Raw genomic sequence first — 16,446 nt, 5'->3', positions numbered from 1 at the left:
GTGGTACTATCCACCGCCCTGTAAAAACATATAAGAATGCATGTTAGTATGTAATGAGCCATAATTAAACTTGTTTTATCAACAATAAGAAGTGGTTGAAATCATTTCTGCACCATTCTCAGTGGTACTGCAAAATTTTTAAGTGGTGGTGTACCACTAAATGATTCTCAACCACTTAAAACTGGTTAGGTAACACTAAAAAGTCCTGCTAGACCACTATTTTCTAGTTATACATCCCCTTTTGGTGTTTCTTCACCACTTTAAAGTGGTGCTCCAGCACATAAAAGTGGGCTGAACCACTGTTCAGTTGTGCTACACCGATGTGAATTTTTGTACACAACTTAAAACTGGTGCTACACTCCTAAAAAGTGGTGCTACACCAATAGAATGTGGTATCTCCTTGTAAAACTTCATCACTTAAAAGCACCTAACCACCACTTTTAGCAAAGATGCAGAACTAACGATTATTGAACTTTTGTAAAGCATCACTAAAAAGTGGTTCTACAGCAATGAAAGTGGTTGACCATCACACACCACTTTATACCAAATAACGTTCAGGTTAAGAAGCACCACTTTTCAGTGGTCCTACACACTTTTAAGGTACCGAATAACATTCTAGTTAAGAAGAACCACTTTATAGTGATGTTCACCACTTTATAGTGGTCTTCACCACTATAAACACCACTTAAATGTGATTTGAACCACAAAAAGTGGTGAGCACCACTTTATTGGTGTTTACCACTTTAAACCAAATAACGTTCAGGTTAAAAAGCACCACTTTTCAGTGGTTTTACACACTTTTAAGGTACCGAATAACGTTCTAGTTAAGAAGCACCACTTTATAGTTGTAAGTGGTGCTTCTTAACTAGAACGTTATTCGGTACCTTAAAAGTGTGTAAAACCACTGAAAAGTGGTGCACCATCGTGATGCTTCGCTTAAAAGTGATGCTTCACCACAAAATAGATAGGGTTTTCCACTGGAAAGTGATGCACCCATTGGATCGCTAGTTTTTACTAGAACCTTACCTCTTTTTAGTGCTACCCAGCACTTTAAAGTGGTCCAGTATCACTTTTAAGAGATGGTGCACCATATCAGCATAACTATGTAGTGATGCAACCATGGTTTCTGCCCAACTTTAAAGGGTGCTGCAGGTGCACCACTTCAACACAGCCTATCAGTGGTGCTGTACCCATAAAAAGTGGGGTTCACCCACTTGATATTTACTAGTAGTGTGCACACTACTTTTTCCTAATAAAGAAACACTTTAATTGAATCCATGGGGGAAATACTTGCATCTAACCTGCTGAACATTTTGCTTCTTAGGTGTACCCTTGGGGGACTTGGAAGTTCTTTTTGTAGCCTGCATGTGCAAAAAATTGAGAAATTTTACAAGACATAAAACCAATTTTAGAAATGCATGCATGATGCGTCTAACCTATTTTGATAGGAAACTTCTGCATAGAGCTCTTTCCCTTCCTAGGTGTACCCTTGTCAGAGTCTGAAGGTCCTTTTGTAGCCTAGTTCTTCATCCTGAAAAAATCACAAATGCCACATAGATACAAGATCAATAGTTAAATGCATTCATGCTTGAACTTGCATAATGCATTCGTATAATCATGCACACACAATGCATATACATTCCAGAAATAAATTCTAAACTTACACATGCATCATTAATAGTTACAATCCATGATTATCTTGCCACCCAACAGAGGGAAGACCATATCGCCAGGGGTTGAACCTGGGTCCTTACGCACCCACCCATTCACTTTAACCACTAGGCCAAGCCCCCTTTGGTTATCTTGCCACACATTCAAAGACAAGCATACAGCGCTTCTACATCTGCATGAAGCATGTTAAAACATGAATCAATGCTACCTAGGAAAACCAGCCACATTCAAATTCAACCAACATTCGAGATAGAATGCTTCAAGCTACATGATGACACATACCTGTTGCTGCAGCAGGGGATTTTTACTGAAGTTGATGACCAGCCTAGCAAAAAGTACTCCTCTTGAATTTGCTTGATGTTGTTGTGATGTTGCTGCTTGTTGCTTCGGCTAGCAGAGAAACACAAAGGAGGGAGGAAAGAGGGAATCAGAAACCTGAATGGCGCTGGCGAGACTGAGAGGGGGGGAGGAACGAGCGAGATAGAGTGGGAGGGACGAGACTCGAGAGAATATTTGCATTAAGTTCTTCAACGTACCTTGAGGTGATCATTAATGAGTAAGCGCTTTCACTTAGTACACGTCAAATTTTAACCCTTTTTTTCATAAATTTTGAATTTAATCCCACTGTTTTAATTTGGTTATGGTTTTAAGTTGGTACGGTTATGGTTTTGCACAAAGTTCATTTCATTTCTTTCATTGGCCTTAAATCTCATGTGAGATCCTACATGGATAGCATGTAGGAGGCGTATACATGATATGGTTTTTTTTTTTTAAGTTTATGTAAAAACGAAGGGAACTCTGCCAAAATTTTTGTGAGAGCACGGTTGATTTTGGTGCAGCTCGCTTTCTTGGGTAGAGGACAGGCAGTTTGGCTATGGCTGTGTCCATCTTTTCACTGGGCACAGGCCAGACTGCCTGTCCTCTGCCCAAGAAAAAAAAATTCTGTTATGATCGCCGCTATATGCGTCTCTAAGCCCATCGAAATACACGTTGATAATGTTACCTTTCGATGTGTATATCGACGCATATAGCGACGTTTTTGTAGGGACGCATATATCAACGGTTTTTTCAACGGGGTGAGTTAAAACCTACGTCGAAGGCCCCCTTTTTTGTTGTAGTGTATATCACACTATGTACATTATATCATTCGATCCCACATATCAAAATCATCGAGAGTGAGGTAGGTATTTTAGTTTCACATTACGCACGGGCCACGACATGACAATGTGTGGATCCATTTTTGGCTATTTAGGCAGTTTTTCCCGGTCGTTTCTAAGACTCGAACCGGAAGAACCCTTTCTATACTATGGCTAGTCCATTTGTGTCTGCATTAGCCTTTTGGAGGGTCAATAGTGTGAGGTTTTCTTTGAGCTGGTGTGTGCTCAAATTTTGAGACACCTTCGGTGATACAGGTACCCTCGCCATAGGAAATGTATCTTGATGGTTTTTTGTGGTTTTGACACCGAGTTGGTGGTTACATAGTAGTGGTTTTGTGTAGTAGATGCCCAATTAGTGCAGCTGGCATATTTATGCGTTTTGAGTTGAGTTTTGTCTCGTCATACAAAGGAAACTCTGCTAGATTCCCTTCCCGCGAGACGTGACTTTCATTGTTGGCAACTTTGGACCCTATTTCGGTTGAGATTTTATTTCCGATACAAAGGTTACTCTGCCCAAATTTTTGCAGCTTCTCGCCATAGTTTGGCACCTCCCAAACCCTCTTGTCAACCATGGCTTCTTCTTCAAAGAAGGAGGAGTATTTCATTTGCAAGTTCGATGGCAACAGCTTCACCATGTGGAAAGAGCGCATGCCAAAGATGTTTTTAAAAACAAAGGCCTATCAATATCGTTGAAAGAGCGTGCAGAGGATGATGACTATACGCAAGATCAGTGGGAGCTTTTGGATGCAAGAGCCATGGCTACGATACGTCTACATCTAGCCGAGTCAGTGTTCTTCACTAAGATAGGAAAGACAACGACCAAGGAACTTTGGGATAGCTTATGTTCAGCATGGGAGAGAAAACGTACATCCAATAGAGCTTTTCTCATGAAAAATCTTATGAAGTTCAATATGAAAGAAGGTAGCACAGTTCTGATCACTTAAATGAGTTCAACTCCTGGTTCAATCAGTTGACATCTCAAGGCTTTAAGGATTTTGATGACGAACTCAAGTCTATATTCTTGTTATGCTCTGTACCCAGTTCGTGGGACATCTTTTGCACAGCCATTAGCAAATTCGGCTCCGAATAGAAAGTTAGTGTTCAATGACGTCACAAATGCGTTGCTCATTGAAGAGATTCGACGTAAATCTCTTGACACTGCTGGTAATGGAGATGCATATATGGATGGCAATTCAATGAAGGCAAGAGGCCACGATAGGACCAAATACAAAAGCAAAAGTAGAGAGCAGAATCCTCGTAGTCCTAGCAGACACAAGAACTCAAGTAGAGACCGCAGTGCCAGAAATGTCGAGTGGTACTATTTCCATAAGAAGGGCCATTACAAAAGGATTGGCGTAGTTTTTTAAGAGATCGAAAAAACATGCAAAAAGATAATTCTAGCAAAGGCAAAAGTACGATAAAGATTGAGGAGCTCAATGTGGTTGAGTCTCCCATACCTACCAGTGCAGTAGAGGATGCTCCTCCTCCAGTGATGAACATTATGCCAACAGAGATTCATGCAGAGGTAACAGCAGATCCCTCAAATGTTCTCAATTTCACTTTAGATCTCACTTCAAATGCTTTGGTTGAACAGGATGAGGGTTATGCACCGAATTAGATACTTGATTCTGGTGCAAGTTTTCATGTCACACCGCATAGAGAGTGGTTTTCCTCTAATGCATCCTTGCATGGCATAGTCAACCTTGGTGATTCCTATGAGCTTCACATAATCGGCATTGGTGATGTGAAACTTCATATGCATAATGGCACTACTTTTGTGTTGTAGAATGTCAGACATGTGCCCAAGATTACAAAGAGTTTGCTTTCTATAGGGCAATTGGATGATCTTGGCTACACTACAGTTTTTGGTAATCGTTCTTGGCTAATATGCAAGAACAACCTTGTCATGATGAAAGGTCATAAAAATAGATCCATGTACTCTATGTTTGTTTCAAGTGGCGACAAACACTCTATCTATGTTGCCAAGCAAACATAGTAGGTTAATATCTTTGCCATTGAACAAGAAACTAAGCGAACACCTAGACTACGTGTATTTGGATGTGAGGCATATGCACATGTGCTTAAAGAACTTTGTTGCAAGTTAGATCCCAAGTCACACAAATGCACTTTTATCGGCTATGGTGCAAATGGAGAGATGGGCTATCGTCTCTGGCACCTAGAATCCAACGAAGTCATTCATAGCTCACACGTGATTTTCAATGAATCATAAATTCACAAGAATCCCATTAAAGAAGTTGAGTACAGACGCTTCGTTTTGAGGATGTAGCTTTCGAACCAACTCAGTTCAGTAGTGTTGCACTTAATCCTCAAGTGCAAGATACTATTATTGCTCTGGAGAGAGTAGAGTCTAGCAGTCAGGCACTGAGACACTCTATAAGAGTATCACGTGTGCCCGAGCGGTTTGAGCCGGGTATACACCACATTTTGGTCACTGACAATGGAGAGCAAACCTGCTACAAAGAAGCTATACCAATGGACGATAGTGTAAAGTGGGAGCAGTCTATGCAATCAGAATACAATTCGATTGTGGCTTATGAGACATGGAATTTTGTTGAATTACCAAAAGGAAAAAATGATTTACCTTGCAATTGGGTATACAAAACGAAGTATACACCGGAAGATCAAGAGCCTAGGTACAAGGTTCGTCAGCAAAAGGTGTGGATTTCAATGATATTTTCTCTCTAGTAGTCAAGATGACTACACTTCGCACTGTGCTTGGCTTGGTTGCTATCAAGGACATGGAACGTGTCCAAATGGACGTAAACACAGCATTTCTTCATAGGGATCTAAATGAAGATGTCTACATGTAACAACCAGAGGGTTTTGTATGTGAAACTCAAAAGCCAACGAGGGTAGAATTGGTTTGTAGACTTAAAAAGGCACTCCATGCCCTCAAGTAAGGTTCTAGACAGTGGTATCAAAAATATTTCAAATTCATGCAATCCCAGGGTTACATAAGAATTCAAGAGGATCACTGCATATACACAAAGACGTTGAATGATGGTTCTTTAATCATCTTGATCTTGTATGTAGATGATATGATTCTCACAGGCAAATCAATTGATGGGACCAATCAGTTGAAAAAGATGCTAAGCACTCAATTTTCCATGAAAGATTTGGGAAATTCCAATCAATTTCTTGGTATGCAAAAAATCAAGAGAGACAACCAACTTGGAATTCTTGAATTATCTCAAGAATAGTACATCCACAAAGTCTTGCAACATTTTAGTATGCAGGGGGGGGAAGCCACAGAGTACCCCAATGCAAGCATACTCCAAACTTAGCAAAGGATGATTCTCTCAAGGCAGTTGCTGAGAAAGAGGAAATGGCAAAAGTGCCATATTCTTTAGTAGTTGGCAGTTTGATGTACGCTATGGTAGCCACAAGACCAGACATTGCACATGCAGTGTGAGTGGTTAGTAGGTACATGGAAAACCCTCGCAAGAAGCATTAGAAAGCAGTGAAGAAAATCCTCAAATAATGGAAGGGTACAGCTAGCAAGTGTTTACGCTTCAAAAATAGTGATGTATCTATTGTAGGTTACACGGATGCGGATTTTGCGGGTTGTATGGATCGTAGAAGATCCACATTTATCTATGTGTTCATAATTGCAAGAGCACTTATCTCTTGGAGATCGTGTCTCCAAGACTGCACGTCTTCATCTACCATTGAGACAAAATATGTTGTTGCGTCTGTGTCGTAAGCAAGGAAGCCATGTGATTAGATCGTTTGGGCATTCACAAGGTTACTGTACTGCATTGTGATAGTCAGAGTGCCATTGCTTTGGCAAAGAGTCAAGTGTTCCACTCAAATTTGAAACACATAGAGGTCAGATACCATGTCATGCGAGATGCATTGGCTGGCAAGTGCATCGAGCTTGTCAAGGTCCACTCTGACGACAACCCCGCAAATGCTCTCACGAAGAGCCTAGCCTTGGAGAAATTTACACATTACATAGAACTTATGGGTGTAGGATGAAGCCTAGGCGATGCTTCATCAACTTTGTATTGGCCACCATGACCTTCAAGTGGGAGGTTGTTAGGATATAGGCCAAGTGGCCGTGGGAAACCACCCTTAGACTTTTTCTTCCTAACTAAATATAGGGAGAAAAAGTGAGAGAGTTGACCACTCTCTCACATTTCTCTCCACTAACCCACTCTGTTGCGCAACTTCTCCTTCCCTCTCTTGCATGCTTCCTCACACGCACACTCCACCCCTATCACAGCTGATGTTCTTCCTTTGGTGCATGTTGTCATCAAAAGGAGGATGTAGGTTCAAGCCTATATAGATGGTGGAGCAAATTTTTTCATCATGACAAAAATTGTGATGAGTGAGACAAGTGTTAAAGCAGTGGCCAAATCAATTGTTCCGAATGAGGATGGATAACCATGGTAAGGTTAGGTGTTTGGGCATGGCTCAACATGTAAGAGTGAAGGTGATGTGCATTGAGTGCCTAATCCACTTCTTTGTGATGAAAGAAGGTTCTAGTGCATACCTTATCATCTTAGGTAGGTCGTGGCTATTTGTGATAGGTGCTAAACAAGATTGTGAAAGCAACGTGTTCACCTTGCTTGATAAGGAAGGCGTATAGAGAGAGAGACAGAGAGAGAGAGAGAAGAGACACCATGGATTCTTTGACATCGGCATCCCGTCCGCAGCTCTATATATATGAAATCTGTTATCCGACATTGACACACATAGTGTGTGTGCAAACCCGGCATCGTCCGCGACTTCAACGTTCTCGACATCGGGTTTTCTCTAAGTCTCGGCATTAGCTTCAGTTTTCCTCATGGAGCTCTCCGATTTCAACTTTTTTGTCATCGTCCTCTCTGGCATCATACTCTCCGGTATAGATTTTCTTCGGTATCTCTTTTTTGGCATCGTCATACTTCAGGGTTTTGAACAGCTTTGAAGTGCTGAATATTCAGCCATAGACAGATATATGTATGCATGTGTGGGCAGCCCGACTAGTTGTCGATAGACAAGACAGGTGGGAGGCTTGTTGCAAGCCATATGCAAGTGTTCTTTCCAGGTTATTTTTAGCCCTACGTAGCTGAGAATTGAGGGATTTTATAGCCGTGTTTTGCATGTGGAAGCGGTCCATGTGCGGGTTCAGATTGACACTTAAATACATACCCACGTACACCGGTGGTAGTGGAGACATTTGAAGAGGTTTTGCAAGTGTTTTGTCCATGATATTTTCAGCTTTGTATTGCTGAAATTTTGCAGTCATTATGGTTATGTACAACACCCGAATGTGGCTCAGGACATAGCTAGTTTTGTACCTATGCGTATGCACATGCTTCATGCATTATTTGGGCACTTCTAGTGGGATTTTGTGCAGTCTATCTCGTTTTTGATGATCAGATACAAGCACACTAATAAGAACAAGTTCTTTGGTGCATGTGAGGGCAGCCCGTGTTCTCGCCATTGCATAACATATGGTTGAGGACACTTTATGCCTATGTATGATCTGTGTGGATACCCAAAGAGGATGATAGCACATGTTTTGTGCAAATTTATGCCATGTATGATCATGCTGTCGTGAAACTCCGCTTTCATGAAGCGAAAGTGAGCAGAAGAAGGAAAAATGAGCTTGTTTGAAGGCTATGTATTTAGTGATTAGAGGTCAAGGCTTGATAACAAGCCAATTTTAAGCTAAAACTATGCCAGATGTGACTCAAAAGGGCCCAGATTCCTTGTTAATGCTAAAAGAGAGTATCCTTCAAATGGTCATAGCTGGGATTTTATTGATTAAAATTGTAGTATTTAAAGTGCTCTACATGCATGTCTTTACAACTCGTCAATTGGAGCTACGGATAAGAAGTTATGTCAGTTTAAAGTTTGAGTCGATAGCAGATCCGTACCGGATTAGGCAACTGCTGATGAAATGAATACAAGGGCCTCAGTGCTCACTTTGAGGAGCACATCGGTCTTTCCAGATTGATAAGCAGAGTTTTGGCTGCCAAGATATTGTCAGTTTAAGTTTTATCGGGGACTAGTTTTGTACAAGATTGGTCACCTCAATTAATATGTCATCTCAAGGATTTGAAGCCTTCCAGGGTTTGTATGTGTTCTATGCGGTATGAAAAGGCCATAGGAATTTACGGTTTATCAATTGGAGGTCGGAAGTGTGAAATATTGCAGTTCAAAGTCGGCGGCATTTGCTATTTGGTTAAGGCCATATGAATTTTCTCGAATTTTTTCACCTCAGCTGGAGGGCTTGGCACAGTCCTAGATCAGTGGTATTGGCACAACTTGAAGTGGGATAACCAAACTTGCATTGAGATCTTACGGTCGGGTCACTAGAATTCTGAGCAGAAGATTATGGCAAGAGGAACAGGGCAACAAAAGAAGTTTTTTTTGTATAGGTAAGTTTGGGGTTTTGAGGAGACTTTGGAAGCCAAGTGATTCCAAAGCGCCACGTGGTAGTAGAGAAGAGGGGGAAAATCCCGTATGCCAAGTTCAACTATCGGATTATGGGTTATATATCCCAAAGAGGGGCCACTATATGGGTAAGCAAGTGGAGAGTAGGAGCTTTCTCTCTCGCAAGATGTTAGCAGGAAGCTAACACGGACACCATTTTTCATAGTTCTCTTTGTAAAAAAATTATTATTTTGATAAATCGGGAATATTGTAACTCCCGTTTTCTCGAATAAACTTTGTAATTAATGAGCCTGGGCTACAAGCTTCCAAATTGTATCAGCCAATCATTACCCAACTTTGATAGAACTCCATATTATTAATTTTGACCACCCAAAAACCTTGGATAAGGTATAAAGGCCAATTTTTGTAAGTTTTTGGATAAGAAATACACAGCATGAGCTAACGGCGCTCACTTCTCTCCTTCTCGCGCTTCTTACTCCCATCCGGTTATCACATTGCGATTTCGTTTGTTGAATTGCAACCGCAGGTAAGATCTCTACACATTGACGTAAGCCATTCACAGTATTTCATAGCTTTTGGTGTTGCCGACCCGCGGCCTAATTTCATCATAATTATAAATTTACACTTTTAAATCAAAACTAAGCATAGATGGGGTATTGGGGCATTACTGCTAAGCATTTAGATGCATTCTGGGCCGAAAACGACTAGGTCAAAAATCTACTGCTGTTAATAATCGCGATTTTGGAACTTGATCTAAAGTGGGGTTTGAGACTATAAGCATGTGTTCTTATGTCTTATAAACTTGTCCTAGAAGTTTTGTTACGTTTGTATGTCATTTGATGCTGTAATGGATGTGATTTTATTGCCGATGAGCGATTGGCTTTTGGTGATTTCAGTCACTTGAGTGTAGCTTGAGTTAGATGTGAGTTGTTAGTTGTTTTCCAAGAGATTGACAACCTCTTGTACCCTCTATGAATTGTCAAGTCAGCTTCGTCCCATGGTTTGACAAATTAATCGTGGTTCTCGCTAATACTGCAATAAGATAGGATAGTGAGGTTAGTTAGACATGCGTCCTACATTTGGCGCCGCTGCCAGAGATCAAAGAGACCTAAACTAGGAAAAAACACGAGCGTCTTGTGTAGTTTTCCTTTAACTTCCTCTACGTTCGCCTAGACTTCAAAACTTTCTTTTAGAAACCACATAGCTTAAGATTGTCGTCTTTTGTTGTGTAGAGATAGCTTGGAAGTAATCGTACTTGTTACTGAGTACCTTTAGGATTGAAGGATTGTACATTTAGATTAGGATTTGGAGAATCATTGAAAGGTGAAACAAGTCTTAAGATCAAGGCTCTAAAAAACATAAAAACCACAAGAAAAAGAGTGTTTGTGGACACTTTCCACAACCCCATTGCATGAGAATCTAGGAGTAGGGTAAGTAGGATCAGAGGCGGATTTCAGGACATTGCTCTCTCTGAAAGAATCAAGTGTGAGTTGTTATTGGAAGTTGCAGAATTTCAGGTCAATGGCTAGAAATAGCTCGAAAAGACTCGAATCCTTTCAATCCGATTGGAGAGTAAGCCTAAGAGTTGTCTAAACCAGTTGGTAAGCTCAAAGACACTTCGAGGTAAAAATTTCAAGAGTTGGCCAAAATTTAGATTATTTACTTTTTCTTGACATTTTAGGCCAAATTAAGTTTTTACTTGATTCATAGGCTTAAAATAGCTTGTATAAAGACTGTGTTTGAAAAAATTACAAAAAAGTGTTCATTTCAAGCCTAAAGTTAATAATCGTGATTATTAACTTTCTGCTCTAAATTGACCAAGTTTCATACCATTGACTCATTGCATGTGTACAAACAACTTTTGTAAAGGCCCAAGAGATCTGGAACACTAAACTGGCAAGAAATTGGGTAAAAACTAAAGTTTGTATTCACTTTTTGAATCTTAAGCATAAATTGGGGGAAATTTATCCAAACTTGTTGAAATTTGATTCATAGGTTTATGTTGATGTGATAAACATATATACATGCTCAGTTGACCAAAGATTTGCAAAATTTTGTCAGTAGTAAATAATCGCGATTATTTATATTTGCCCCATTTTTCAACTTTTTTGACCAAGTCAGCATACCACTAGTTTCACCATGTTGTAATAAGCCCACAAACAAATGGTAAGATTTGGATCACTAGATTGAAAATTGTGACTAAAATTGCAAATTTAGTCTGCGGACAGATAATTGATGACCATTTGATCAAAAATTGCCCCAACTTGATGAAAATTGGCTAGTGACCTTAACTTAAGGTGCTTAACAGATCGGTGTCAAAGTTGAGACAAAAACTTGCAAAACTATAATTGGAGTAAATAATCACGATTACTTACATCTGCTTCAAAACTTGATAATTTTGCAATTTGAGTATACCACAAGGTCAAGCACATCAAGTAGACCTCACAAATCCATTTTGGTGAAATTTGGATCTCAAAGGTGAGACTTAAGCCAGATTCTTGAAATCAGAGTCTGCGGACACCAAACAGTTTTGTTAAACTTGATCAGATTTTGTCCAAACTTGTTGAAACTTGTCCAAAGACTTTAACAAGTTGTACACTTGCCAAACTAATCAAAAAAGTGCAAAAAAACTGACAAAAGTAAATAGTCTCATGATTATTTACTTCTATTATCCAGAGATATCATTTTTTACTTTCGAACTTATATAGTGAAAGACCAACATAATATAAAGCCATAGGGCAATTTTGGGTTCAATTGGATCAAAATTGATACATGTACACTTTCAGGTTGCAGATCAAACCTTTGATTTTTGCTAGAGTCGAATTTGAAAGTCAAATTTTGACTCACATAGCTCGATTTGAAGTGATACACAGAGACCAATCACGAGATTAGAAAAAACTCTACTCTCTTTATAGAAGAATAGCTACCTTGATCAAATTTGTATAGGAATCAGGTTGCAAACGAGAAATTCGTGGCTTGACAAAAAGTTGCAATTGAATCAAGTGGAAATTGACGATAAGTAAATCCAAAGGTGAGTATTCTATCCAGGGCTTCATAAGTCTATATGAACCTTAGATCTGGTCGTGTACTAGGAAATCAAGGCATACTCGAAGAAACTTCCAGTAGAGTATCTACCAAAGAAAGCATGAATCAAGGCAATTCCTTGCACACAATTTTTGAAGAAGTCTCAGACACTTTTTCAGATTCAACATCCAAAATGTCTTCTTACTCGACTCAGTCAAAAACTGGAACGACAGTGCGCTATAAGCATATACTATCTTTTTACAAGACTAACCATCATGGAGCCCAAGTTTACTTGGACCCTAATGAGGAGTATGTTGTTCGCATTGATGACCATGGTATTGAGTTCAAAGAAGAGGTTAGGGCAAACAAACAAGGAAAAATGTACATGGATCGAAACGGAACTCAGTATTTACAAGTCAAAAACCCTGACGTGATAGACAAATGGGGGTTACAAGTAAACACCATAATCCTAGATATGTCAGCAAAAGAAGAACCTCCAACTTTCGAATTCAAGGGATATGATCAAGTAGACTTCAAGCCTTTGAAACGGCTTAGTACGGATAATCCTAGGATCCGGGTCTATTGTTGAGAAGATAGAAACATAAAATATCTTCTGTGGACTTCTCATGCCAAACCAAGACAATCAACGGCCATGAAGATCATCTATATCTTCAAGATTAAAGATAAGGGATCAATGGACCTAGCAACCTATCTGTTTAGGGATTGTTATAACAACAACTTTGTTATGATGACCCTTGAGGAGGTAGAACAAACCAAATACCAAGGGTATTCCATACGGGATTAGATATTGGGGCAAGGACCAGAAACAATTCCAAGAGACGAACACCGTGAGAGATCATCTGAGAGTAATGTGAAGAAACCAGAAACCACCTCATTACGTAAAAAACCAGGTGACACTAAGGCCAGTCCAGGGCTACATGAGTCACTATTTCCAACAGACTGGTTTGAAGGACTCGAAACAATGTTTTGGAAACGGGGATCAAACATAGTACATGGATTTGTAGCTGCTTATTCCAAAACGGGGATCAAACATAGTACGGTAGCTCAAATCTACAACTTTAAACAGAAACATGGTGAGTCTGTTAGGGATTGTGCAAGTCGAATAAAACAATACATTGCCAGATACCCAGAGATGGAGATACCTGCAGAAGAATGACTTGTATCTTTGTTTCTAGAGGGACTGCTAAACAAAGAACTTCATGCTATACTCTATAGTAAAAAGCATACAACTGTAGAAGCGTGTGTGTCAGATGCTATTGACTTAGGAGACAATTGCTAGATTTTCAATGAAGAAGATGTCCCTAAGGATAACCAAAGCGAGAAAACAACATCCACTAAACCATCACAAGTGGGAACGGCTATTGCGGCACCACTCTCAGCCATAGAATATATTCTAAAAAGGATGAACGACATGATGACAACATACAAAAAGCACCTATGAGAGAACCAGGACAAGGGATACCTCCACAGGGACAACCAATTAGGCCAAAAAAATGGTGTGCGATAGAGGGTAAATGGACCAACCATGAGACCCATGAGTGCTACTTCAGATCAAAGTATGATGGGAATGTTCAGTACGTGCCCATGAGGCCACAAGGACAACCCATGTACAGATATCAGTCTAATATGGCCCAAGCTCAAAGACCACCAATGGGTATGGAAAGATCTCAACCTATGTTGGGACAACAACCTCCATATCCAGGACATAATGCAGTGCCTGTAAAGTACATACACTCTGAAGGAGTCATAGATGAACAAGCATTAGTGCCTGTTACACCCTATGCAGAGCCTAGTCCATCTACAGTAATGGTAGAAGGAGATTGGTATAATCCACATCCACTACCAATGGAAGAAACAGTGACTTATGCTCCACCAGAGCTCGCACCAATGTATTATGTAGCTAATCAAGGTGTCAGACCTCCCATGGGAAGACCCATGATGAAGCCAAGAACAAAAAACTATCATAATTGTGGTGCTGATGATCATTGGAAAAATGAATGCCCAAAGCCTGACAAAAATCTCAAACCAATTGAAGCCTATTTTATACAATGTTGCAAAAAGGGAGGACACTTTTCGGAAGATTTTCCTAAAAATTATTTGAACAAGGATAACACCGTAGTAAACGTAGTCCAAGTGATGCCTAGTAGCTCCTTGGAGAGTGAACCAATTGTTCCAATCAAGGTAATCACTAGAGCCCAGGCAAAGAAAAAGAAACACAACTCTAATGATGATTCGGAAAATACGAAAGTTTCTTCTCAGAGAATCAAAAGGAGCAGAAGCAAAAGATATGAGATGAGAAAACAAAAACAACGGGTTGAAATCGAGGAGAAAGAAAAGAAGCTAGTCCAAGACAAGTTGAAAGAAACTGGCAGCAGTGAATTCAAGTAAACAACCGTGAGATCTAGAGGATCCATTCTGGTTGATAAAAGCTTTGAGCCTATTAATGCCGCCTTGGAAGTCTAGCAAGCAGGACTTAAATCACGCCAAAACATGGAAAACAAACCAAAAAACTATCCATCTCCAGACATGGAAGCATCTAAGCTGGAAGCTTATCAAAATTTGGTAAGAATCACGCAAGAAATGCTGGAAAAACAAAACCCAAGCTTGAAAGTATTGCAAAACCTGAAAAGCTTGTGGTAGAATAAAGGAAAGCAAAATCCAATGTGGTGACATAACCCCACCTAGAAACAAACGAACCAAAGCTTATAGTGCCGGACAGCGAAGATGCCTTAGATGGAATTCCATTTGTAGAGGAAGACTGGCCGGGACACTTATGGGAAAACGTAAGAGAGATCAATGATGGGAGCCTAACTCTAAAGTCAGCTCCTATGGAGAAAGTCTGTTTGGATAACCTACCTTTTGATATGAATATGGATGTACAATCCTTGTACGGGGATTGCGGATCGGAAGCTTCAAGAATGTCAAAACCATTAACCTTGAAAACATTACCTTCTTACTTGGGAGATAACAAAGATGAATCCATCGTGTGAAAGACCACTCAAGTAAAAAGAGTTGAACAGACCCTACAAGTAGATAACATTCATTCAATCATGTCTACACCCATCCAATGCACTCTTAGCTTGGGAGAACTGTTAAAATTCAGACCATCCTTGTGGAATGATTTACAGAAAAGCCTAGAGAAGGTGTAGATAATTGGGTTAATCTCGAAGAATTTGGAAAATTTGAAAAATGAAATGGAAAACAAAGAGATTCAATCAGTTCCCATGAACAAAGTCGGAGAATATTATGAAGGGGAAGAAGGAAACACCAACCTCCCAGTGAAATACAATGACATTGAAACCATGGCAATACTGGATAGTGGAGCTGGCATAGCCATAGCCACTAACGCAATATGGGAATCCTGGGGACAGCCAACCATTAGACAAACTCGAATGAAATTGCAGTTCGCTGGACGAACACATTGAGAGACCTAGGGCTGCTTGAAAAAGTGATAGTCAATTCCTGTGGGATTGAATATCAGCACACTTTTTCCATAGTAGACTTTGGGAAAAAACTCAACTATGAAATCATGTTGGAAAGACCTTTCATGTGGCAGGTACAGCTTATCCACGATTGGGAAAACAATTATATGTACTTGAAGCAAGTGGGATCTATAACAAGAATAAATCTAAAAGATCACAATTATAGAGATATATGTCATGAAAACACCCATCCAATAGTTTGATTCAGTCTCTTTCGTTGAAACTAAACTCCCATCTTGGTTAAACAAAAACACTCCTATTTGGATGTGTGGAGCTTCAGAAAACGGAAGCTTAAGAAGAGAAGAATGTATCGTAGAAAGGGACTGCACAGACAAAGCCTACGTACCTGAACCCTTTCCAGAGCATTTAGTTGAGCCATTCGAGTGGACTCAAATTTTAGCGACAGTGGATGTATGTGTGAATATGTCTATGCCTACTCAATTTTGCAATGAGGATGGCTACGACATAATTCCCATCCAAATGATTTCAATCCTCAACATTGAAAACGAAGATGAGTAACCCAAGGACTTAATGAAAGCTCAACAAGTCTTTGTAGACCTCTATTACGATGCAACTGATGAGTTAGATGAACACCCAGCTACCTCAAAAGATTCGAGGTCAGAAAAAGAGCATACCACAGCTAAGTTACTCTTAAAAGGAGGGGAGGAAAAAAATTTTGACTT

The sequence above is a fragment of the Adiantum capillus-veneris genome, chromosome 13 (assembly GCF_014529385.1).
Source record: "Adiantum capillus-veneris isolate H3 chromosome 13, ASM1452938v2, whole genome shotgun sequence".
In the NCBI taxonomy this organism is placed as follows: domain Eukaryota; kingdom Viridiplantae; phylum Streptophyta; class Polypodiopsida; order Polypodiales; family Pteridaceae; genus Adiantum; species Adiantum capillus-veneris.
The sequence above is the reverse complement of the archived record's forward strand: the minus strand, read 5'-3'. Positions refer to the sequence as shown.